The following is a 26,763-nucleotide window of genomic DNA, read 5'->3' as shown; positions in this document are numbered from 1 at the left end:
GGTAGTGGACTACTGTTGACCAGGGTAGTGGACTAGTGGTAGTGGACTACTACCTGTGGACTACTGTTGACCAGGGGGTAGTGGACTACTGTTGACCAGGGTAGTGGACTACTGTTGACCAGGGTAGTGGACTACTGTTGACCAGGTAGTGGACTACTGACCAGGGTCCAGGGTAGTGGACTACTGTTGACCAGTGGACTACTGTTGACCAGGGTAGTGGACTAGTGGACTACTGTTGACCAGGTAGTGGACTACTGTTGACCAGGGTAGTGGACTACTGTTGACCAGGGTAGTGGACTACTGTTGACCAGGGTAGTGGACTACTGTAGACCAGGGTAGTGGACTACTGTTGACCAGGGTAGTGGACTACTGTTGACCAGGGTAGTGGACTACTGTTGACCAGGGTAGTGGACTACTGTTGACCAGGGTAGTGGACTACTGTTGACCAGGGTCTATAGGGTAGTGGACTACTGTTGACCAGGGTAGTGGACTACTGTTGACCAGGGTAGTGGACTACTGTTGACCAGGGTAGTGGACTACTGTTGACCAGGGTAGTGGACTACTGTTGACCAGGGTAGTGGACTACTGTTGACCAGGGTAGTGGACTACTGTTGACCAGGGTAGTGGACTACTGTTGACCAGGGTAGTGGACTACTGTTGACCAGGGTAGTGGACTACTGTTGACCAGGGTAGTGGACTACTGTTGACCAGGTCTACTGTTGACCAGGGTAGTGGACTACTGTTGACCAGGGTAGTGGACTACTGTTGACCAGGTAGTGGACTACTGTTGACCAGGGTAGTGGACTACTGTTGACCAGGGTAGTGGACTACTGTTGACCAGGGTAGTGGACTACTGTCTGGACTACTGTTGACCAGGGTAGTGGACTACTGTTGACCAGGGTAGTGGACTACTGTTGACCAGGTAGTGGACTACTGTTGACCAGGGTAGTGGACTACTGTTGACCAGGTAGTGGACTACTGTTGACCAGGGTAGTGGACTACTGTTGACCAGGGTAGTGGACTACTGTTGACCAGGGTAGTGGACTACTGTTGACCAGGGTAGTGGACTACTGTTGACCAGGGTAGTGGACTACTGTTGACCAGGGTAGTGGACTACTGTTGACCAGGGTAGTGGACTACTGTTGACCAGGGTAGTGGACTACTGTTGACCAGGGTAGTGGACTACTGTTGACCAGGGTAGTGGACTACTGTTGACCAGGGTAGTGGACTACTGTTGACCAGGGTAGTGGACTACTGTTGACCAGGGTAGTGGACTACTGTTGACCAGGGTAGTAGACTACTGTTGACCAGGGTAGTGGACTACTGTTGACCAGGGTAGTGGACTACTGTTGACCAGGGTAGTGGACTACTGACCAGGTAGTGACTACTGTTGACCAGGGTAGTGGACTACTGTTGACCAGGGTAGTGGACTACTGTTGACCAGGGTAGTGGACTACTGTTGACCAGGGTAGTGGACTACTGTTGACCAGGGTAGTGGACTACTGTTGACCAGGTAGTGGACTACTGTTGACCAGGGTAGTGGACTACTGTTGACCAGGGTAGTGGACTACTGTTGACCAGGGTAGTGGACTACTGTTGACCAGGGTAGTGGACTACTGTTGACCAGGGTAGTGGACTACTGTTGACCCAGGGTAGTGGACTACTGTTGACCAGGGTAGTGGACTACTGTTGACCAGGGTAGTGGACTACTGTTGACCAGGGTAGTGGACTACTGTTGACCAGGGTAGTGGACTACTGTTGACCAGGGTAGTGGACTACTGTTGACCAGGGTAGTGGACTACTGTTGACCAGGGTAGTGGACTACTGTTGACCAGGGTAGTGGACTACTGTTGACCAGGGTAGTGGACTACTGTTGACCAGGGTAGTGGACTACTGTTGACCAGGGTAGTGGACTACTGTTGACCAGGGTAGTGGACTACTGTTGACCAGGGTAGTGGACTACTGTTGACCAGGGTAGTGGACTACTGTTGACCAGGGTAGTGGACTACTGTTGACCAGGGTAGTGGACTACTGTTGACCAGGGTGGACTACTGTTGACCAGGGTAGTGGACTACTGTTGACCAGGGTAGTGGACTACTGTTAGGGTAGTGGACTACTGTTGACCAGGGTAGTGGACTACTGTTGACCAGGGTAGTGGACTACTGTTGACCAGGGTAGTGGACTACTGTTGACCAGGGTAGTGGACTACTGTTGACCAGGGTAGTGGACTACTGTTGACCAGGGTAGTGGACTACTGTTGACCAGGGTAGTGGACTACTGTTGACCAGGTAGGGACTACTGTTGACCAGGTAGTGGACTACTGTTGACCAGGGTAGTGGACTACTGTTGACCAGGGTAGTGGACTACTGTTGACCAGGGTAGTGGACTACTGTTGACCAGGGTAGTGGACTACTGTTGACCAGGGTAGTGGACTACTGTTGACCAGGGTAGTGGACTACTGTTGACCAGGGTAGTGGACTACTGTTGACCAGGGTAGTGACTGTTGACCAGGGTAGTGGACTACTGTTGACCAGGGTAGGGTGACCAGGGTAGTGGACTACTGTTGACCAGGGTAGTGGACTACTGTTGACCAGGGTAGTGGACTACTGTTGACCAGGGTAGTGGACTACTGTTGACCAGGGTAGTGGACTGTTGACCAGGGTAGTGGACTACTGTTGACCAGGGTAGTGGACTACTGTTGACCAGGGTAGTGGACTACTGTTGACCAGGGTAGTGGACTACTGTTGACCAGGGTAGTGGACTACTGTTGACCAGGGTGGACTATGACCAGGGTAGTGGACTACTGTTGACCAGGTAGTGGACTACTGTTGACCAGGGTAGTGGACTACTGTTGACCAGGTAGTGGACTACTGTTGACCAGGGTAGTGGACTACTGTTGACCAGGGTAGTGGACTACTGTTGACCAGTGGACTACTGTTGGTAGTGGACTACTGCTGACCAGGGTAGTGGACTACTGTTGACCAGGGTAGTGGACTACTGTTGACCAGGGTAGTGGACTACTGTTGACCAGGGGTAGTGGACTACTGTTGACCAGGGTAGTGGACTACTGTTGACCAGGTAGTGGACTACTGTTGACCAGGGTAGTGGACTACTGTTGACCAGGGTAGTGGACTACTGTTGACCAGGTAGTGGACTACTGTTGACCAGGGTAGTGGACTACTGTTGACCAGGGTAGTGGACTACTGTTGACCAGGTAGTGGACTACTGTTGACCAGGTAGTGGACTACTGTAGACCAGGGTAGTGGACTACTGTTGACCAGGGTAGTGGACTACTGTTGACCAGGGTCTATAGGGTAGTGGACTACTGTTGACCAGGGTAGTGGACTACTGTTGACCAGGGTAGTGGACTACTGTTGACCAGGGTAGTGGACTACTGTTGACCAGGGTAGGTAGTGGACTACTGTTGACCAGGTAGTGGACTACTGTTGACCAGGGTAGTGGACTACTGTTGACCAGGGTGGACTCTATAGGGTAGTGGACTACTGTTGACCAGGGTAGTGGACTACTGTTGACCAGGGTAGTGGACTACTGTTGACCAGGGTAGTGGACTACTGTTGACCAGGGTAGTGGACTACTGTTGACCAGGGTAGTGGACTACTGTTGACCAGGGTAGTGGACTACTGTTGACCAGGGTAGTGGACTACTGTTGACCAGGGTAGTGGACTACTGTTGACCAGGGTAGTGGACTACTGTTGACCAGGGTAGTGGACTACTGTTGACCAGGGTAGTGGACTACTGTTGACCAGGTAGTGGACTACTGTTGACCAGGGTAGTGGACTACTGTTGACCAGGGTAGTGGACTACTGTTGACCAGGGTCTATAGGGTAGTGGACTACTGTTGACCAGGGTAGTGGACTACTGTTGACCAGGTAGTGGACTACTGTTGACCAGGGGGTAGTGGACTACTGTTGACCAGGGTAGTGGACTACTGTTGACCAGGGTAGTGGACTACTGTTGACCAGGGTAGTGGACTACTGTTGACCAGGGTAGTGGACTACTGTTGACCAGGGTAGTGGACTACTGTTGACAGGGTAGTGGACTACTGTTGACCAGGGTAGTGGACTACTGTTGACCAGGGTAGTGGACTACTGTTGACCAGGGTAGTGGACTACTGTTGACCAGGGTAGTGGACTACTGTTGACCAGGGTAGTGGACTACTGTTGACCAGGGTAGTGGACTACTGTTGACCAGGGTAGTGGACTACTGTTGACCAGGTAGTGGACTACTGTTGACCAGGGTAGTGGACTACTGTTGACCAGGGTAGTGGACTACTGTTGACCAGGGTAGTGGACTACTGTTGACCAGGGTAGTGGACTACTGTTGACCCAGGGTAGTGGACTACTGTTGACCAGGGTAGTGGACTACTGTTGACCAGGGTAGTGGACTACTGTTGACCAGGGGTGGACTACTGTTGACCAGGGTAGTGGACTACTGTTGACCAGGGTAGTGGACTACTGTTGACCAGGGTAGTGGACTACTGTTGACCAGGGTAGTGGACTACTGTTGACCAGGGTAGTGGACTACTGTTGACCAGGGTAGTGGACTACTGTTGACCAGGGTAGTGGACTACTGTTGACCAGGGTAGGTAGTGGACTACTGTTGACCAGGGTAGTGGACTACTGTTGACCAGGGTAGTGGACTACTGTTGACCAGGGTAGTGGACTACTGTTGACCAGGGTAGTGGACTACTGTTGACCAGGTAGTAGACTACTGTTGACAGGGTAGTAGACTACTGTTGACCAGGGTAGTGGACTACTGTTGACCAGGGTAGTGGACTACTGTTGACCAGTAGACTACTGTTGACCAGGGTAGTGGACTACTGTTGACCAGGGTAGTAGACTACTGTTGACCAGGGTAGTGGACTACTGTTGACCAGGGTAGTGGACTACTGTTGACCAGGGTAGTGGACTACTGTTGACCAGGGTAGTGGACTACTGTTGACCAGGGTAGTGGACTACTGTTGACCAGGGTAGTGGACTACTGTTGACCAGGGTAGTGGACTACTTTTGACCAGGGTAGTGGACTACTGTTGACCAGGGTAGTGGACTACTGTTGACCAGGGTAGTGGACTACTGTAGACCAGGGTAGTAGACTACTGTTGAACAGGGTAGTAGACTACTGTTGAACAGGGTAGTAGACTACTGTTGACCAGGGTAGTGGACTACTGTTGACCAGGGTAGTGGACTACTGTTGAACAGGGTAGTAGACTACTGTTGACCAGGGTAGTGGACTACTGTTGACCAGGGTAGTAGACTACTGTTGACCAGGGTAGTGGACTACTGTTGACCAGGGTAGTGGACTACTGTTGACCAGGGTAGTGGACTACTGTTGACCAGGGTAGTGGACTACTGTTGACCAGGGTAGTGGACTACTGTTGACCAGGGTCTATAGGGTAGTGGACTACTGTAGACCAGGGTAGTGGACTACTGTTGACCAGGGTAGTGGACTACTGTTGACCCAGGGTAGTGGACTACTGTTGACCAGGGTAGTGGACTACTGTTGACCAGGGACTACTGTTGAACAGGGTAGTAGACTACTGTTGAACAGGGTAGTAGACTACTGTTGACCAGGGTAGTGGACTACTGTTGACCAGGGTAGTGGACTACTGTTGACCAGGGTAGTAGACTACTGTTGACCAGGGTAGTGGACTACTGTTGACCAGGGTAGTGGACTACTGTTGACCAGGGTAGTGGACTACTGTTGACCAGGGTAGTGGACTACTGTTGACCAGGGTAGTGGACTACTGTTGACCAGGGTAGTGGACTACTGTTGACCAGGGTAGTGGACTACTGTTGACCAGGGTAGTGGACTACTGTTGACCAGGGTAGTGGACTACTGTTGACCAGGGTAGTGGACTACTGTAGACCAGGGTAGTAGCCTACTGTTGACCAGGGTAGTGGACTACTGTTGACCAGGGTAGTGGACTACTGTTGAACAGGGTAGTGGACTACTGTTGACCAGGGTAGTAGACTACTGTAGACCAGGGTAGTAGACTACTGTTGAACAGGGTAGTAGACTACTGTTGAACAGGGTAGTGGACTACTGTTGACCAGGGTAGTGGACTACTGTTGACCAGGGTAGTGGACTACTGTTGACCAGGGTAGTAGACTACTGTTGACCAGGGTAGTGGACTACTGTTGACCAGGGTAGTGGACTACTGTTGAACAGGGTAGTAGACTACTGTTGACAGGGTAGTAGACTACTGTTGACCAGGGTAGTGGACTACTGTTGACCAGGGTAGTGGACTACTGTTGACCAGGGTAGTGGACTACTGTTGACCAGGGTAGTAGACTACTGTTGACCAGGGTAGTGGACTACTGTTGACCAGGGTAGTGGACTACTGTTGACCAGGGTAGTGGACTACTGTTGACCAGGGTAGTGGACTACTGTGACCAGGGTGTGGACTACTGTTGACCAGGGTAGTAGACTACTGTTGACCAGGGTAGTGGACTGCTGTTGACCAGGGTAGTAGACTACTGTTGACCAGGGTAGTGGACTACTGTTGACCAGGGTAGTGGACTACTGTTGACCAGGGTAGTGGACTACTGTTGACCAGGGTAGTGGACTACTGTTGACCAGGGTAGTGGACTGCTGTTGACCAGGGTAGTAGACTACTGTTGAACAGGGTAGTGGACTGCTGTTGACCAGGGTAGTAGACTACTGTTGACCAGGGTAGTGGACTACTGTTGACCAGGGTAGTAGACTACTGTTGACCAGGGTAGTGGACTACTGTAGACCAGGGTAGTGGCCTACTGTTGACCAGGGTAGTGGACTACTGTTGACCAGGGTAGTGGACTACTGTTGAACAGGGTAGTGGACTACTGTTGACCAGGGTAGTAGACTACTGTAGACCAGGGTAGTAGCCTACTGTTGAACAGGGTAGTAGACTACTGTTGAACAGGGTAGTAGACTACTGTTGACCAGGGTAGTGGACTACTGTTGACCAGGGTAGTGGACTACTGTTGACCAGGGTAGTGGACTACTGTTGACCAGGGTAGTAGACTACTGTTGAACAGGGTAGTGGACTACTGTTGACCAGGGTAGTAGACTACTGTTGAACAGGGTAGTGGACTACTGTTGACCAGGGTAGTGGACTACTGTTGACCAGGGTAGTGGACTACTGTTGACCAGGGTAGTGGACTACTGTTGACCAGGGTAGTAGACTACTGTTGACCAGGGTAGTGGACTACTGTTGACCAGGGTAGTGGACTGCTGTTGAACAGAGTAGTAGACTACTGTTGACCAGGGTAGTGGACTACTGTTGACCAGGGTAGTAGACTACTGTTGACCAGGGTAGTGGACTACTGTTGAACAGGGTAGTAGACTACTGTTGAACACGGTAGTAGACTACTGTTGACCAGGGTAGTGGACTGCTGTTGACCAGGGTAGTGGACTACTGTTGACCAGGGTAGTGGACTACTGTTGACCAGGGTAGTAGACTACTGTTGACCAGGGTAGTGGACTACTGTTGAACAGGGTAGTAGACTACTGTTGAACAGGGTAGTAGACTACTGTTGACCAGGGTCGATAGGGTAGTGGACTACTCTTGACCAGGGTAGTGGACTACTGTTGACCAGGGTCGATAGGGTAGTGGACTACTGTTGACCAGGGTAGTGGACTACTGTTGACCAGGGTAGTAGACTACTGTTGACCAGGAATGGTCAACATTCCTGACGGCAGGAATGTCCACCAGAGCTGTTGTCAGATAGTTGAATATTAATTTCTCTACCATAAGCCACGGCCAACATAGTTTTAGAGAACTTGGCAGTACGTCCAACCTCCCTCACAACTGCAGACCACATGTAACCACGCCAGCCCAGGACCTCCACATCCTGCTTCTTCACCTGCTGGATCGTCTGAGACCAGCCACCTGGACAGTTGATGAAACTGTGGGTTTGCGCAACCGAAGAATTCCTGTACAAACTGTCAGAAACCATCTCAGAGAAACTCATATGTGTATTCGTAATCCTCGCCAGGGTCTTGACCTGACAGCAGTTCTGATCTTATTATGCGATAGCCACTGGCACGCTGGAGAAGTGTGCTCTTCATGGATGAATCCTGGTTTCAACTGTACCGGGCAGATGGCAGACAGTGTGTATGGAGTCGTGCGGGCCAGCGGTTTGCTGATGTCAACGTTGTGAACAGAGTGCCCCATGGTGGTGGTGGGGCAGGCAGGCAGGCCTGTTATGGGCAGGCAGGCATAAGCTACGGACAACAAACACCATTGCATTTTATCGATGGCAATGTGAATGCACAGAGATACCTTGACGAGATCCTGAGGCCCATTGTCCTGCCATTCATCCGCTGCCATGACCTCCTGTTTCAGCATGATAATGCACGGCCCCATGCCGCAAGGATATGTACATAATTCCTGAAAATGTCCCAGTCCAGACATGTCACCCATTTGAGCATGTTTGGGATGCTCTGGATCGACGTGTACGACAGCTTGTTCCAGTTCCCGCCAATATCCAGCAACTTCACAGCCATTGAAGAGGAGTGGGACCAACATTCTACAGGCCAAAATCAAGAGCCTGATCAACTCTATGTGAAGGAGATGTGTCTCGCTGCATGAGGATCTGGTCACACCAGATACTGACTGGTTTTCTGATCCACGACTCTACCTTTTTGTTTTTAAGGTGTCTGTGACCAACAGATGCATATTTGTATTCCCAGTCATGTGAAATCGATAGATTAGGACCTAATGAATTGATTTCAATTGACTGATTTCCTGATATGAACTGTAACTCAGTAAAATCTTTGAAATTGTTGCGTGTTGCGTTTATGTTTTTGTTCAGTAAGTTTTGGGTGTCAAGGTGGTAATGGTGTATGTGAGTTGTGAGTTAAGATACGTGTGTGTGTGTGTGTGTGTGTGTTGCCTGTCAAGAGAGTGCTACATGAAAGCAGAACTCACTAAAATAACAACAAAACACCATGTAGGATCTAAAGGAGAGAAAAACACCATCTCCATGTAGGATCTAAAAGAGAGAAAAACACCATCTCCATGTAGGATCTAAAGGAGAGAAAAACACCATCTCCATGTAGGATCTAAAGGAGAGAAAAACACCATCTCCATGTAGGATCTAAAGGAGAGAAAAACACCATCTCCATGTAGGATCTAAAGGAGAGAAAAACACCATCTCCATGTAGGATCTAAAGGAGAGAAAAGCAGGAGACAACATCCTAAAAGCTTGATGTAAGAGCGACTGTAGGGGATGAACGTGTTCCCTACCTAAGCTAATACTGAATTAAAGTTGAATAGTATCACACTGTTTGAAGGGAGAGAGAATACAGCAGCCATTTTTAGTTACAATCAACTAACATGTAACATAGAGACAGAGACACATATTACTGTCCAATCAACTAACATGTAACATAGAGACTAGAGTTCGACCGATTATGTTTTTTCAACGCCGACACCGATTAATCGGCCGATTTTTAAAACGTGTATATATATATATACACATTTTTGTAATAATGACATTTGCAATAATACTGAATGAACACCTTTATTTTAACTTAATATAATACATATTATGGGCTTTTGGATGGGTGTTTTTAAAGTGATTCCACAGGTTAGTGGTATGTTTTGATTTAGCCGTTGCTGACCCCATGCTTACATCTTTATCACAAATAAGACACCTTGCTTTCCCTGGTGCCAATTCCATGTAATAGTCCCACACTGGTGCTCTGCTTTTCTCTGCCATCTGTCAAACACACACACACACACACACACACACACACACACACACACAGCTCTCTGAAGTGACAATGACACTGAAGAGTCTGCTTAGGAGACAAATACTCTCAACTGTTTGAATAAAAATAGAGTTTAAGTTACCTGTGATGAATGTTGAAAACAAAAACTAGACTTTCTATATGCAGGAAATCCTATTTTAATAATGGCCATGGTATGTATTGACTACCAAATTGCGAGTCATAATTCCCATGACACCTTCCAGCAAAATCTGAAAAGCGGTTCTTTCATTCATTTATTCCATAGGATATTTTTTTAGATGAACTTAAATAAGGTCTGTGTTTCGTGTAGGATTACACCACCTTGCCAATTTTATAATTTTATAACTGTGTAGATATCCATAGGACAAGGTAACTGATCAATATTGGCTAAATATAAGCAAAGATCATTTTTTTTTGTAGAGTCGATTTATGAAAATATGTTGACGAACGTTACCTTATCCTAGTGAGATTTACTAGAGGCGGTTTAAGTACGAAACACAGACCTTATTGGAAGTAGATCAAGACATTCTCTATGGAAGACATGAACAGAGGCGGTTTAAGTACTAAACACAGACCTTATTGGAAGTAGATCAAGACATTCTCTATGGAAGACATGAACAGAGGCGGTTTAAGTACTAAACACAGACCTTATTGAAGTAGATCAAGACATTCTCTATGGAAGACATGAACAGAGGCGGTTTAAGTACTAAACACAGACCTTATTGGAAGTAGATCAAGACATTCTCTATGGAAGACATGAACAGAGGCGGTTTAAGTACTAAACACAGACCTTATTGGAAGTAGATCAAGACATTCTCTATGGAAGACATGAACAGAGGCGGTTTAAGAACTAAACACAGACCTTATTGGAAGTAGATCAAGACATTCTCTATGGAAGACATGAACAGAGGCGGTTTAAGTACTAAACACAGACCTTATTGGAAGTAGATCAAGACATTCTCTATGGAAGACATGAACAGAGGCGGTTTAAGTACTAAACACAGACCTTATTGGAAGTAGATCAAGACATTCTCTATGGAAGACATGAACAGAGGCGGTTTAAGTACTAAACACAGACCTTATTGGAAGTAGATCAAGACATTCTCTATGGAAGACATGAACAGAGGCGGTTTAAGTACTAAACACAGACCTTATTGGAAGTAGGTCAAGACATTCTCTATGGAAGACATGAACAGAGGCGGTTTAAGTACTAAACACAGACCTTATTGGAAGTAGGTCAAGACATTCTCTATGGAAGACATGAACGGTAAAATCACGAAGGAAACCCTTTCAATCAGAATACAGCTCTAAATGTTGATCTCACAATTGTGGCTTGCTGACCCAAAGAGGGCCTTATTCAAAATCAAGCCTACTGTGTTCTTAACTGACTTTATTTAATAAAGATTATATAATGGTGTAAAAAAAAAATATAAAGAAAAATAGGCAAAATCGGAGCCCAAAAATACCGATTTCCAATTGTTATGAAAACTTGAAATCGGCCCCAATTAATCAGCCGTTCCGATTAATCGGTCGACCTCTAATAGAGACAGAGATACATGTACATATTACTGTTCAATCAACTAACATGCAGTATGTTAGTATTCCAGTCCTTTAAAATCTAAGGGGAAATCCTGGAGTTAAGCCAGCGTAAATGGAATGTGGAATTCCCCTTTCATGCACTTTTCTCTGACCTTGAACTTAAGAAACATCATGCTAATCATCCCCTATTCGTTTGAGGTGTAGATCAAAGAGGTGAAGGTGTTGGCCTACAGACAGCGCTGTATTCAAATGGAAATAAAAACTATTCTCCACTGCACTGCAATTTACATTGTGTGATAAGAGGCTGCTCTATTGATACAATCTAGGTAAATGAGTAATCCGCTGGGATCGTAAAATATAAATGGCAATTGTTTTACATCTTTTACCTTGAAGATCGCTGGAGATAAATGTTAAACTTTCAGTCAAACTGAAGCATGTCAACATGTCATTTTCCAATATTTCATGGTTTGAACAATTGAATATGGTAACTTCCAGGATGAATCAAACCAATTTTTTATAAACTCGGCAACAAACAAAAGAAACGTCCCTTTTTTCAGGACACTGTCTTTCAAAGATAATTAGTAAAAAAAAATCAAAATAACTTCACAGATCTTCATTGTAAAGGGTTTAAACACTGTTTCCAATGCCTGTTCTATGAACCATGAACAATTACTGAACGGTCTTTAAGACACTAACAGCTTACAGACGGTAGGCAATTAAGGTCACAGTTATGAAAACTTAGGACACTAAAAAGGCCTTTCTACTGACTCAGAAAAACACCAAAGAAAGATACCCAGGCTTCCTGGTCATCTGCGTGAACGTGCCTTAGGCATGCTGCAAGGGGCATGAGAACTGCAGATTTGGCCAGGGCAATAAATTGCAATGTCTGTACTGTGAGATGCCTAAGACAGCGCTACAGGGAGACAGGACGGACAGCTGATCGTCCTCGCAGTGGATCGGTACATCCGAACATCACACCTGCGGGACAGGTACAGGATGGCAACAACAACTGCCCTAGTTACACCAGGAACGCCCAATCCCTCCATCAGTGCTCAGACTGTCTGCAATAGGCTGAGAGAGGTTGGACTGAGGGCTTGTAGGCCTGTTGTAAGGCAGGTCCTCACCAGACATCACCTGCAACAATGTCGCCTATGGGTACAAACCCACCATCGCTGGTCCTGACAGGACTGGCAAAAAGTGCTCTTCACTGACGAGTCGCAGTTTTGTCTCACCAGGGGTGATGGTCAATTGGCATTTATTGTCGAAGGAATGAGCGTTACACCGAGGCCTGTACTCTGGAGTGGGATCGATTTGGAGGTGGAGAGTCCGTCATGGTCTGGGGCGGTGTGTCACAGCATCATCGGACTGAGCTTGTTGTCATTGCAGGCAATCTCAACGCTGTGCGTTACAGGGAAGACATCCTCCTCCCTCATGTGGTACCCTTCCTGCAGGCTCATCCTGACATGACCCTCCAGCATGACAATGCCACCAGTCATACTGCTCGTTCTGTGTATGTGATTTCCTGCAAGACAGGAATGTCCTTGTTCTGCCATGGCGAGCGAAGAGCCCTGATCTCAAGCCCATTGAGCAAATCATTGAGCACGTCTGGGACCGTTGGATCGGAGGGTGCGGCCTAGGGCACGTCTGGGACCCGTTGGATCGGAGGGTGCGGCCTAGGGCACGTCTGGGACCCGTTGGATCGGAGGGTGCGGCCTAGGGCACGTCTGGGACCCGTTGGATCGGAGGGTGCGGCCTAGGGCACGTCTGGGACCCGTTGGATCGGAGGGTGCGGCCTAGGGCACGTCTGGGACCCGTTGGATCGGAGGGTGCGGCCTAGGGCACGTCTGGGAGCTCCCCAAATGTTTTTTTATTTTTATAAATACTTTCCTAACCCTAAATAGTACAAGATCAGAGTACAAGATCAGAGTATTTGTTTATCTACCAATTGGTGCTGAAAAGGAGATGAATGTTTTGCTTTCTGTCATTCATCCCTGATATTCTGAACTGTTCTCTCCATATATTCTAGTGAGTCTAATTAAAGGTACACCAAATTTAAAGGGGATGGCTTTAGAAAACATATGCTGGAAAACCCAAAGGAATGAAAACTCCACAAGAAAGATCTGTTGGTGTCAGAAGGTAAGTGTAGCTGGTGCAGGAAGTCAGGCGCAGGAGAGCAAAATGAGCAGCGTCCTTTACTCAAAAAATATAAAGGCACAAGGTAAACAAATACACCAAATACAGGAAGTCACAAATACCAATAAATATAACGCACGGGTGAACACAGTACCCCGTCATAAAAACCAGCCATCAGGAACCGAACTGAACATAGAAATAAACGAACAACAAACATGAACATGTAATAATGGATAATGAAAACCAGGTGCGTAGAATATAAAGACAAAACAAATGGAAAATGAAAGATGGATCAGCGATGGCTGGAAGACCGGTGACGCCCGAACAAGGAGAGGGATCGACCTCGGCGGAAGTCGTGACAGTTGGCCAGTAAGTGGGAAGGTTTTCAGTGGGTTAATTTAATGTATTCGGCGCTAACAAGGGAACCATTCCTCTAAAACCTGTTAAGCTCCTGCAACAAAGGTAAGTCTGAATACCAACTACTGAGAAGTGCAGAAGAAAGACATGCATTTCCTAAATCTGAATCGGACCCCAAAAATGAAAAAAATAAATAAACATAAGCCCAAACATAAGCCCATGTCATATGTGTCTCTACATTAAAGATTTCATCATACATTAGAGATGTATGTATACATATCTCAAGTAAATTGTCAGTGATGTAAGTTAGCATTTGTACAATGATTTGTTAATTTAGCAGATAATAATAATATATAACAACAGCTCCAGAGGATCAGCCTGGGGAGCCATGGGAGGTTCTGTATAAAAAATTTAAAATTAAATTTTCTAGCGTTAGTCTGGTTTGACAGGAGCTGTTAGGATACCATCCCTGTGCGTCCCAAATGGTATCCTATTCCCTACAAAGTACACTACTATTGATCAGGGCCCATACGTCTCTTGGTAAAAGTAGTGAACTATATAGGGAATAGGGTGGCATTTTGGGACTCACCTTTTCTGTATCTGGTAGAACTGCAGTGAGTTTAACCTTGAGTGGGTGTACACGGACTGGCTGCCCCAGGGGAGAAAACATTCCCCTCAGCTCTTCTCCCTTCTCACACACACAGAGAGAGACAAGAGAGAGAGAGAGAGAGAGAGTCACAAAGAGAGACAGAGAGAGAGTCACAGAGAGAGTGAGGGAGTCACAGAGAGAGGGAGAGATAGAGAGCGAGAGAGAGAGACAGAGAGTCACAGAGAGACAGAGAGAGAGAGAGAGAGAGACAGACAGGGTGAGAGAGAGACAGAGAGAGAGAGAGGCACAGAGAGAGAGAGAGTTTAACCTTGAGTGGGTGTACATGGACTGGCTGCCCTAGGGGAGAAAACATTCCCCTCAGCTCTTCTCCCTTCTCACACACACAGAGAGAGACAAAGAGAGAGTGAGAGAGAGAGAGTCACAAAGAGAGACAGAGAGAGAGAGAGAGAGTCACAGAGAGAGAGAGAGTCACAAAGAGAGTGAGGGAGTCACAGAGAGAGAGAGAGAGTCACAAAGAGAGTGAGGGAGTCACAGAGAGAGAGATAGAGAGAGACAGAGAGACAGAGAGAGAGAGAGAGGGAGAGAGAGTGAGAGAGAGAGAGAGAGAGAGAGAGAGAGCGAGAGAGAGTGAGAGAGAGAAACAGAGAGAGAGAGACAGAGAGAGAGAGTGAGAGAGAGACAGAGAGAGAGAGAGAGACAGAGAGAGAGAGAGTGAGAGAGAGAGACAGAGAGAGAGTGAGAGAGAGACAGAGAGAGAGACAGGTGAAAATAAACACTGCAGGCACAAGGATGGGGAGAGAGAGACATTGGGAAGAAGAAAAGGGAGATCGAGTATAGTTTGAAACGAGACAGACAACAACATAGGTTATAGCCTGGATGGTTTCCTAGCAATAAAACCCATGACAGCGTTACAGCGTTCACAAACCTTAGGACAAAACAACTGTCAACTCCAAAGGATTATTCGACACATGTAAACAATATTTAGTCTCTAAATGGTACTTGAGACACATTTGCACAACAACCACAACCAATACATCGTTACAGTTGTTGGTTAGCTAACTAGTGAACTTTAGCCATATTAGCGTAGATGTGACCTAAGTCCAGAATCAGGGCAGCTTCTTGCCATTGTTGCTAGCCACCTGGCTATCCAGAATCAGGGCAGCTTCTTGTCATTGATGCTAGCTACCTGGCTATCCAGAATCAGGGCAGCTTCTTGTCATTGTTGCTAGCTACCTGGCTATCCACAATCAGGGCAGCTTCTTGTCATTGTCGCTAGCTACCTGGCTATCCAGAATCAGGGCAGCTTCTTGTCATTGTTGCTAGCTACCAGACCGTTCAGAATGAGGGCAGCTTCTTGCCATTGTTGCTAGCTACCTGGCTATCCAGAATCAGGGCAGCTTCTTGTCATTGTTGCTAGCTACCTGGCTATCCACAATCAGGGCAGCTTCTTGTCATTGTTGCTAGCCAACTGGCTATCCAGAAACAGGGCAGCTTCTTGTCATTGTTGCTAGCCAACTGGCTATCCAGAAACAGGACAGCTTCTTGTCATTGTTGCTAGCTACCAGACCGTTCAGAATGAGGGCAGCTTCTTGTCATTGTTGCTAGCCAACTGGCTATCCAGAATCAGGACAGCTTCTTGTCATTGTTGCTAGCTACCAGACCGTTCAGAATGAGGGCAGCTTCTTGTCATTGTTGCTAGCCAACTGGCTATCCAGAATCAGGACAGCTTCTTGTCATTGTTGCTAGCTACCTGGCTATCCAGAATCAGGGCAGCTTCTTGTCATTGTTGCTAGCTACCTGGCTATCCAGAATCAGGGCAGCTTCTTGTCATTGTTGCTAGCTACCTGGCTATCCAGAAACAGGACAGCTTCTTTATCATTGTTGCTAGCCAACTGGCTATCCAGAATCAGGACAGCTTCTTGTCATTGTTGCTAGCTACCAGACCGTTCAGAATGAGGGCAGCTTCTTGTCATTGTTGCTAGCCAACTGGCTATCCAGAATCAGGACAGCTTCTTGTCATTGTTGCTAGCTACCTGGCTATCCACAATCAGGGCAGCTTCTTGTCATTGTCGCTAGCTACCTGGCTATCCAGAATCAGGGCAGCTTCTTGTCATTGTCGCTAGCTACCTGGCTATCCAGAATCAGGGCAGTTTCTTGTCATTGTCGCTAGCTACCTGGCTATCCAGAATCAGGGCAGCTTCTTGTCATTGTTGCTAGCTACCTGGCTATCCAGAATCAGGGCAGCTTCTTGTCATTGTTGCTAGCTACCTGGCTATCCAGAATCAGGGCAGTTTCTTTTTATTGTTGCTAGCCAACTGGCTATCCAGAATCAGGGCAGCTTCTTGTCATTGTTGCTAGCCAACTGGCTATCCAGAATCAGGACAGCTTCTTGTCATTGTTGCTAGCCAACTGGCTATCCAGAATCAGGACAGCTTCTTGTCATTGTTGCTATCTACCTGGCTAGAGGAGGAGGAGAACGTTACAGGAGGAGAACGTTAGAGGAGAGTATAATAAGAGGAGAGATAGCAATAGCCTGGCCACTGCTCTAAGAGCAGAGATAGCAATAAACTGGCCACTGTTCTAAGAGCAGAGATAGCAATTGACTGGCCACTGCTCTAAGAGGAGAGATAGCAATAGACTGGCCACTGCTCTAAGAGGAGAGATAGCAATAGACTGGCCACTGCTCTAAGAGGAGAGATAGCAATGGACTGGCCACTGCTCTAAGAGGAGAGATAGCAATAGACTGGCCACTGCTCTAAGAGGAGAGATAGCAATAGACTGGCCACTGCTCTAAGAGCAGAGATAGCAATTGACTGGCCACTGCTCTAAGAGGAGAGATAGCAATAGACTGGCCACTGCTCTAAGAGGAGAGATAGCAATAGACTGGCCACTGCACTAAGAGCAGAGATAGCAATAGACTGGCCACTGCTCTAAGAGCAGAGATAGCAATAGACTGGCCACTGCTCTAAGAGGAGAGCTAGCAATAGACTGGCCACTGCTCTAAGAGGAGAGATAGCAATAGACTGGCCACTGCTCTAAGAGGAGAGATAGCAATAGACTGGCCACTGCTCTAAGAGGAGAGATAGCAATAGACTGGCCACTGCTCTAAGAGCAGAGATAGCAATATACTGGCCACTGCTCTAAGAGCAGAGATAGCAATAGACTGGACACTGCTCTAAGAGCAGAGATAGCAATAGACTGACCACTGCTCTAAGAGGAGAGATAGCAATAGACTGGCCACTGCTCTAAGAGGAGAGATAGCAATAGACTGGCCACTGCTCTAATAGCAGAGATAGCAATAGACTGGCCACTGCACTAAGAGTAGAGATAGCAATAGACTGGCCACTGCACTAAGAGGAGAGAAAGCAATAGACTGGCCACTGCTCTAAGAGCAGAGATAGCAATAGACTGGCCACTGCACTAAGAGGAGAGATAGCAATAGACTAGCCACTGCTCTAAGAGGAGAGATAGCAACAGACTGGCCACTGCTCTAAGAGGAGAGATAGAAACATACAACATGCTCTTCCTAGACTGTATAAGCTATGAGGATTTGATCCTGTGGGGATCCCTAGTGGTCAGGAGATCATGTTCATGTCTCTGCTCCGTTCTGACCCTCACTGACTTCCTCTGCAGATATTGTCACTCATTTAAGATTCTGTAGTGTGTGTGTGTGCGTGCGCGTGTGTGTGTGCGTGTGTGAGAGAGTCATTCTCACTCCTTAAAAGACAGAGCAGAGCTGTTCTGCTTAATGAAAGCTGCAGGGAATATACACTCCTCTATGTATTCATTTGGACAGAGATGATCTTTACTCCCCTATGTATTCATTTGGACAGAGATGATCTTTACTCCCCTATGTATTCATTTGGACAGAGATGATCTTTACTCCTCTATGTATTCATTTGGACAGAGATGATCTTTACTCCCCTATGTATTCATTTGGACAGAGATGATCTTTGCTCCCCTATGTATTCATTTGGACAGAGATGATCTTTACTCCCCTATGTATTCATTTGGACAGCGATGATCTTTACTCCCCTGTGTATTCATTTGGACAGAGATGATCTTTACTCCCCTATGTATTCATTTGGACAGAGATGATCTTCACTCCCCTATGTATTCATTTGGACAGAGATGATCTTTACTCCCCTGTGTATTCATTTGGACAGAGATGATCTTTACTCCCCTATGTATTCATTAGGACAGAGATGATCTTTACTCCCCTATGTATTCATTTGGACAGAGATGATCTTTACTCCCCTATGTATTCATTTGGACAGAGATGATCTTTGCTCCCCTATGTATTCATTTGGACAGAGATGATCTTTACTCCCCTATGTATTCATTTGGACAGCGATGATCTTTACTCCCCTGTGTATTCATTTGGACAGAGATGATCTTTACTCCCCTATGTATTCATTTGGACAGAGATGATCTTCACTCCCCTATGTATTAATTTGGACAGAGATGATCTTTACTGCTCTATGTATTCATTTGGACAGAGATGATCTACACCTTTTATTTACCATTTAGAAATTAAAGCACTTCATGTATCTCGTCCCCCGATATGAAGGTGGCGTAGATACTTGGACAAATGTGCTTATATTAATTAATTAGATTAAAAGTAGTGAAAAGTATAGTATTTAGTACCATATCGCTAGTACGCAAACACTACAACATAGCTTCTCACTCTACAATCGTGTTAGATGCATTTGCTGTTTGTTTTGATGTTGCATTTCAGATTATTGTGTGCCCAATAGAAATGAATGGTGAATCATGTATTATGTCATTTTGTGGTGACTTTTATTGTAAATAAGAATAGAATATGTTTTCTAAACACTTCTACATTACTGTGGATACGACCATTGATTACGGAAAATCATGAATGAAGCATGAATAATGATGAGTAGTTATCCTCTAGATCAGATGTAGTTACCCTCTAGATCAGGGTATGGTACTGTATAGATGTAGTTACCCTCTAGATCAGGGTATGGTACTGTATAGATGTAGTTACCCTCTAGATCAGGGACTGTATAGATGTAGTTACCCTCTAGATCAGGGTCTGTATAGATGTAGTTACCCTCTAGATCAGGGTCTGTATAGATGTAGTTACCCTCTAGATCAGGGTCTGTATAGATGTAGTTACCCTCTAGATCAGGGTCTGTATAGATGTAGTTACCCTCTAGATCAGGGTCTGGTACTGTATAGATGTAGTTACCCTCTAGATCAGGGACTGGATAGATGTAGTTACCCTCTAGATCAGGGTATGGTACTGTATAGATGTAGTTACCCTCTAGATCAGGGTCTGGTACTGTATAGATGTAGTTACCCTCTAGATCAGGGTCTGTATAGATGTAGTTACCCTCTAGATCAGGGTCTGTATAGATGTAGTTACCCTCTAGATCAGGGTCTGTATAGATGTAGTTACCCTCTAGATCAGGGTCTGTATAGACCCTCTAGATCAGGGTCTGTATGATGTAGTTACCCCTCTAGATCAGGGTCCCTAGATCAGGGTCTGGTACTGTATAGATGTAGTTACCCTCTAGATCAGGGTCTGTATAGATGTAGTTACCCTCTAGATCAGGGTCTGTATAGATGTAGTTACCCTCTAGATCAGGGTCTGGTACTGTATAGATGTAGTTACCCTCTAGATCAGGGTCTGTATAGATGTAGTTACCCTCTAGATCAGGGTCTGTATAGATGTAGTTACCCTCTAGATCAGGGTCTGGTACTGTATAGATGTAGTTACCCTCTAGATCAGGGTCTGTATAGATGTAGTTACCCTCTAGATCAGGGTCTGTATAGATGTAGTTACCCTCTAGATCAGGGTCTGTATAGATGTAGTTACCCTCTAGATCAGGGTCTGTATAGATGTAGTTACCCTCTAGATCAGGGTCTGGTACTGTATAGATGTAGTTACCCTCTAGATCAGGGTCTGTATAGATGTAGTTACCCTCTAGATCAGGGTCTGTATAGATGTAGTTACCCTCTAGATCAGGGTCTGTATAGATGTAGTTACCCTCTAGATCAGGGTCTGTATAGATGTAGTTACCCTCCCTCTAGATCAGGGTCTGTATAGATGTAGTTACCCTCTAGATCAGGGTCTGTATAGATGTAGTTACCCTCTAGGGTCCCTGATCAGATCTAGTTACCCTCAGGGTCTGTTACCCTCTATAGGGTCTGATGTAGTTACCCTCTAGATCAGGGTCTGTATAGATGTAGTTATCCTCTAGATCAGGGTCTGGTACTGTATAGATGTAGTTACCCTCTAGATCAGGGTCTGTATAGATGTAGTTACCCTCTAGATCAGGGTCTGTATAGGGTTACCCTCTAGATCAGGGTCTGTATAGATGTAGTTACCCTCTAGATCAGGGTCTGGTACTGTATAGATGTAGTTACCCTCTAGATCAGGGTCTGGTACTGTATAGATGTAGTTACCCTCTAGATCAGGGTCTGGTCTGTATAGATGTAGTTACTCTCTAGATCTAGATCAGGGTCTGGTACTGTATAGATGTAGTTAGTTACCCTCTAGATCAGGGTCTGTATAGATGTAGTTACCCTCTAGATCAGGGTCTGTATAGATGTAGTTACCCTCTAGATCAGGGTCTGTATAGATGTAGTTACCCTCTAGATCAGGGTCTGTATAGATGTAGTTACCCTCTAGATCAGGGTCTGTATAGATGTAGTTACCCTCTAGATCAGGGTCTGTATAGATGTAGTTACCCTCTAGATCAGGGTCTGGTACTGTCTAGATCAGGGTCTGGTACTGTATAGATGTAGTTACCCTCTAGATCAGGGTCTGGTACTGTATAGATGTAGTTACCCTCTAGATCAGGGTCTGTATAGATGTAGTTACCCTCTAGATCAGGGTCTGTATAGATGTAGTTACCCTCTAGATCAGGGTCTGGTACTGTATAGATGTAGTTACCCTCTAGATCAGGGTCTGGTACTGTATAGATGTAGTTACCCTCTAGATCAGGGTCTGTATAGATGTAGTTACCCTCTAGATCAGGGTCTGGTACTGTATAGATGTAGTTACCCTCTAGATCAGGGACTGTATAGATGTAGTTACCCTCTAGATCAGGGTCTGTATAGATGTAGTTACTCTCTAGATCAGGGTCTGGTACTGTATAGATGTAGTTATCCTCTAGATCAGGGTCTGGTACTGTATAGATGTAGTTACCCTCTAGATCAGGGTCTGTATAGATGTAGTTACCCTCTAGATCAGGGTCTGGTACTGTATAGATGTAGTTACCCTCTAGATCAGGGTCTGGTACTGTATAGATGTAGTTACCCTCTAGATCAGGGTCTGTATAGATGTAGTTACCCTCTAGATCAGGGACTGTATAGATGTAGTTACCCTCTAGATCAGGGTCTGTATAGATGTAGTTACCCTCTAGATCAGGGTCTGTATAGATGTAGTTACCCTCTAGATCAGGGTCTGTATAGATGTAGTTACCCTCTAGATCAGGGTCTGTATAGATGTAGTTACCCTCTAGATCAGGGTCTGTATAGATGTAGTTACCCTCTAGATCAGGGTCTGTATAGATGTAGTTACCCTCTAGATCAGGGTCTGTATAGATGTAGTTACCCTCTAGATCAGGGTCTGTATAGATGTAGTTACTCTCTAGATCAGGGTCTGGTACTGTATAGATGTAGTTACCCTCTAGATCAGGGTCTGGTACTGTATAGATGTAGTTACCCTCTAGATCAGGGTCTGTATAGATGTAGTTACCCTCTAGATCAGGGTCTGTATAGATGTAGTTACCCTCTAGATCAGGGTCTGTATAGATGTAGTTACCCTCTAGATCAGGGTCTGTATAGATGTAGTTACCCTCTAGATCAGGGTCTGTAGTTACCCTCTAGATCAGGGTCTGTATAGATGTAGTTACCCTCTAGATCAGGGTCTGTATAGATGTAGTTACCCTCTAGATCAGGGTCTGTACTGTATAGATGTAGTTACCCCTCTAGATCAGGGTCTGTTACCCTCTAGATACTGTATAGATGTAGTTACCCTCTAGATCAGGGGTCTGTATAGATGTAGTTACCCTCTAGATCAGGGTCTGTATAGATGTAGTTACCCTCTAGATCAGGGTCTGTATAGATGTAGTTACCCTCTAGATCAGGGTACTGTATAGATGTAGTTACCCTCTAGATCAGGGTCTGTACCCTCTAGATCAGGGACTGTATAGATGTAGTTACCCTCTAGATCAGGGTCTGGTACTGTATAGATGTAGTTACCCTCTAGATCAGGGTCTGTATAGATGTAGTTACCCTCTAGATCAGGGTCTGGTACTGTATAGATGTAGTTACCCTCTAGATCAGGGTCTGTATAGATGTAGTTACCCTCTAGATCAGGGTCTGTATAGATGTAGTTACCCTCTAGATCAGGGTCTGTATAGATGTAGTTACCCTCTAGATCAGGGTCTGGTACAGGGTCTGTATAGATGTAGTTACCCTCTAGATCAGGGTCTGTATAGATGTAGTTACCCTCTAGATCAGGGACTGTATAGATGTAGTTACCCTCTAGATCAGGGTCTGTATAGATGTAGTTACCCTCTAGATCAGGGTCTGGTACTGTATAGATGTAGTTACCCTCTAGATCAGGGTCTGTATAGATGTAGTTACCCTCTAGATCAGGGTCTGGTACTGTATAGATGTAGTTACCCTCTAGATCAGGGTCTGTATAGATGTAGTTACCCTCTAGATCAGGGTCTGTATAGATGTAGTTACCCTCTAGATCAGGGTCTGGTACTGTATAGATGTAGTTACCCTCTAGATCAGGGTCTGTATAGATGTAGTTACCCTCTAGATCAGGGTCTGTATAGATGTAGTTACCCTCTAGATCAGGGTCTGTATAGATGTAGTTACCCTCTAGATCAGGGTCTGTATAGATGTAGTTACCCTCTAGATCAGGGTCTGTATAGATGTAGTTACCCTCTAGATCAGGGACTGTATAGATGTAGTTACCCTCTAGATCAGGGTCTGTATAGATGTAGTTACTCTCTAGATCAGGGTCTGGTACTGTATAGATGTAGTTACCCTCTAGATCAGGGTCTGGTACTGTATAGATGTAGTTACCCTCTAGATCAGGGACTGTATAGATGTAGTTACCCTCTAGATCAGGGTCTGTATAGATGTAGTTACCCTCTAGATCAGGGTCTGGTACTGTATAGATGTAGTTACCCTCTAGATCAGGGTCTGTATAGATGTAGTTACCCTCTAGATCAGGGTCTGTATAGATGTAGTTATCCTCTAGATCAGGGTCTGGTACTGTATAGATGTAGTTACCCTCTAGATCAGGGTCTGGTACTGTATAGATGTAGTTACCCTCTAGATCAGGGTCTGTATAGATGTAGTTACCCTCTAGATCAGGGTCTGTATAGATGTAGTTACCCTCTAGATCAGGGTCTGTATAGATGTAGTTACCCTCTAGATCAGGGGGTCTGTATAGATGTAGTTACCCTCTAGATCAGGGTTCTGGTACTGTATAGATGTAGTTACCCTCTAGATCAGGGTCTGTATAGATGTAGTTACCCTCTAGATCAGGGTCTGTTACCCTCTAGATCACTGTATAGATGTAGTTACCCTCTAGATCAGGGTCTGTATAGATGTAGTTACCTCTAGATCAGGGTCTGTATAGATGGGATCAGGGTCTGTATAGATGTAGTTACCCTCTAGATCAGGGTCTGTATAGATGTAGTTACCCTCTAGATCAGGGTCTGTATAGATGTAGTTACCCTCTAGATCAGGGTCTGTATAGATGTAGTTACCCTCTAGATCAGGGTCTGTATAGATGTAGTTACCCTCTAGATCAGGGTCTGGTACTGTATAGATGTAGTTACCCTCTAGATCAGGGTCTGTATAGATGTAGTTACCCTCTAGATCAGGGTCTGTATAGATGTAGTTACCCTCTAGATCAGGGACTGTATAGATGTAGTTACCCTCTAGATCAGGGTCTGGTACTGTATAGATGTAGTTACCCTCTAGATCAGGGACTGGATAGATGTAGTTACCCTCTAGATCAGGGTGTGGTACTGTATAGATGTAGTTACCCTCTAGATCAGATGGTTACCCTCTAGATCAGGGTCTGTATAGATGTAGTTACCTCTAGATCAGGGTCTGGTACTGTATAGATGTAGTTACCCTCTAGATCAGGGTCTGTATAGATGTAGTTACCCTCTAGATCAGGGTCTGTATAGATGTAGTTACCCTCTAGATCAGGGGGTCAGGGTCTGTATAGATGTAGTTACCCTCTAGATCAGGGTCTGGTACTGTATAGATGTAGTTACCCTCTAGATCAGGGTCTGTATAGATGGTCAGGGGACTGTATAGATGTAGTTACCCTCTAGATCAGGGTCTGTATAGATGTAGTTACCCTCTAGATCAGGGTCTGTATAGATGTAGTTACCCTCTAGATCAGGGTCTGTATAGATGTAGTTACCCTCTAGATCAGGTTCTGGTTACTGTATAGATGTAGTTACCCTCTAGATCAGGGTCTGTATAGATGTAGTTACCCTCTAGATCAGGGTCTGTACCCCTAGATCAGGGTCTGTATAGATGTAGTTACCCTCTAGATCAGGGTCTGTATAGATGTAGTTACCCTCTAGATCAGGGTCTGTATAGATGTAGTTACCCTCTAGATCAGGGTCTGTATAGATGTAGTTACCCTCTAGATCAGGGTCTGTATAGATGTAGTTACCCTCTAGATCAGGGTCTGTATAGATGTAGTTACCCTCTAGATCAGGGTCTGTATAGATGTAGTTACCCTCTAGATCAGGGTCTGGTACTGTATAGATGTAGTTACCCTCTAGATCAGGGACTGGATAGATGTAGTTACCCTCTAGATCAGGGTATGGTACTGTATAGATGTAGTTACCCTCTAGATCAGGCTCTGTATAGATGTAGTTACCCTCTAGATCAGGGTCTGTATAGATGTAGTTACCCTCTAGATCAGGGTCTGGTACTGTATAGATGTAGTTACCCTCTAGATCAGGGACTGTATAGTCTGTTACCCTCTAGTACTGTATAGATGTAGTTACCCTCTAGATCAGGGTCTGTATAGATGTAGTTACCCTCTAGATCAGGGTCTGGTCTGTATAGATGTAGTTACCCTCTAGATCAGGGTCTGTATAGATGTAGTTACCCTCTAGATCAGGGTCTGTATAGATGTAGTTACCCTCTAGATCAGGGTCTGGTACTGTATAGATGTAGTTACCCTCTAGATCAGGGTCTGTATAGATGTAGTTACCCTCTAGATCAGGGGGTACTGTATAGATGTAGTTACCCTCTAGATCAGGGTCTGTATAGATGTAGTTACCCTCTAGATCAGGGTCAGGGTCTGTATAGATGTAGTTACCCTCCCTGTATAGATGTAGTTCTAGATCAGGGTCTGGTACTGTATAGATGTAGTTACCCTCTAGATCAGGGTCTGGTACTGTATAGATGTAGTTACCCTCTAGATCAGGGTCTGGTACTGTATAGATGTAGTTACCCTCTAGATCAGGGTCTGTATAGATGTAGTTACCTCTAGATCAGGGGGTCTGTATAGATGTAGTTACCCTCTAGATCAGGGACTGTATAGATCCTGTATAGATGTAGTTACCCTCTAGATCAGGGTCTGTATAGATGTAGTTACCCTCTAGATCAGGGTCTGTATAGATGTAGTTACCCTCTAGATCAGGGTCTGGTACTGTATAGATGTAGTTACCCTCTAGATCAGGGTCTGTATAGATGTAGTTACCCTCTAGATCAGGGTCTGTATAGATGTAGTTACCCCCTAGATCAGGGGGTCTGTATAGATGTAGTTACCTCTAGATCAGGGTCTGGTACTGTATAGATGTAGTTACCCTCTAGATCAGGGTCTGTATAGATGTAGTTACCCTCTAGATCAGGGTCTGTATAGATGTAGTTACCCTCTAGATCAGGGTCTGTATAGATGTAGTTACCCTCTAGATCAGGGTCTGTATAGATGTAGTTACCCCCTAGATCAGGGTCTGGTACTGTATAGATGTAGTTACCCTCTAGATCAGGGTCTGTATAGATGTAGTTACCCTCTAGATCAGGGTCTGTATAGATGTAGTTACCCTCTAGATCAGGGTCTGGTACTGTATAGATGTAGTTACTCTCTAGATCAGGGTCTGGTACTGTATAGATGTAGTTACCCTCTAGATCAGGGTCTGGTACTGTATAGATGTAGTCACCCTCTAGATCAGGGTCTGGTGCTGTATAGATGTAGTTACCCTCTAGATCAGGGTCTGTATAGATGTAGTTACCCTCTAGATCAGGGTCTGTATAGATGTAGTTACCCTCTAGATCAGGGTCTGGTACTGTATAGATGTAGTTACCCTCTAGATCAGGGTCTGTATAGA

This window comes from Oncorhynchus nerka, linkage group LG23, assembly GCF_034236695.1.
Source record: "Oncorhynchus nerka isolate Pitt River linkage group LG23, Oner_Uvic_2.0, whole genome shotgun sequence".
NCBI lineage: Eukaryota > Metazoa > Chordata > Actinopteri > Salmoniformes > Salmonidae > Oncorhynchus > Oncorhynchus nerka.
The sequence above is the reverse complement of the archived record's forward strand: the minus strand, read 5'-3'. Positions refer to the sequence as shown.